Consider the following 536-nt stretch of genomic DNA (forward strand, 5'->3'; position numbering starts at 1 on the left):
GGCGGGCCGAGTCTCTCTGCACGAGTCCCGGTCTGGCAGACCTCAACAATGCTGGGTGATTGTTTGTGTGTGTGCTGGAGGGGGGGATTCAAGGGGGCTCAGTAGCAGAAATGTGTCCACATGTGCATTTGTGATCAGAGGTTTTGGGGGGACAAAAAGGGGTTGCATCACAGATATACAAATAACAAGCTGAGCACACAAAAATGATTCCTTCCTGAGACATCGGTGCGTTACAGTAAAGATGGTCCAGATGAAGTCATGGTGAAGGCGTTTTTGGTGAAACAGTGAGGGTTGCTCTGGATCCAGCAAAAACATTAGTTACTACCACAGGTTTCCAGGGATGAAAGAGGGGTTTGTTCCTATTTGGGGGGACCTTCACTTTACTTTACTTTACTGGCTTGAACAGAGCCGAGAGTCGGCTACAACCTCTCTCCTCAAAGCTCGATGACATTTATCTCGCCAATCTTCTTTATGCTACACGGGTGAAAACAAAAGCTATGCCCCAACGGGAGTGCTACTCTGTACATAAAACACTT

The sequence above is a fragment of the Oryzias melastigma genome, linkage group LG19 (assembly GCF_002922805.2).
Source record: "Oryzias melastigma strain HK-1 linkage group LG19, ASM292280v2, whole genome shotgun sequence".
NCBI lineage: Eukaryota > Metazoa > Chordata > Actinopteri > Beloniformes > Adrianichthyidae > Oryzias > Oryzias melastigma.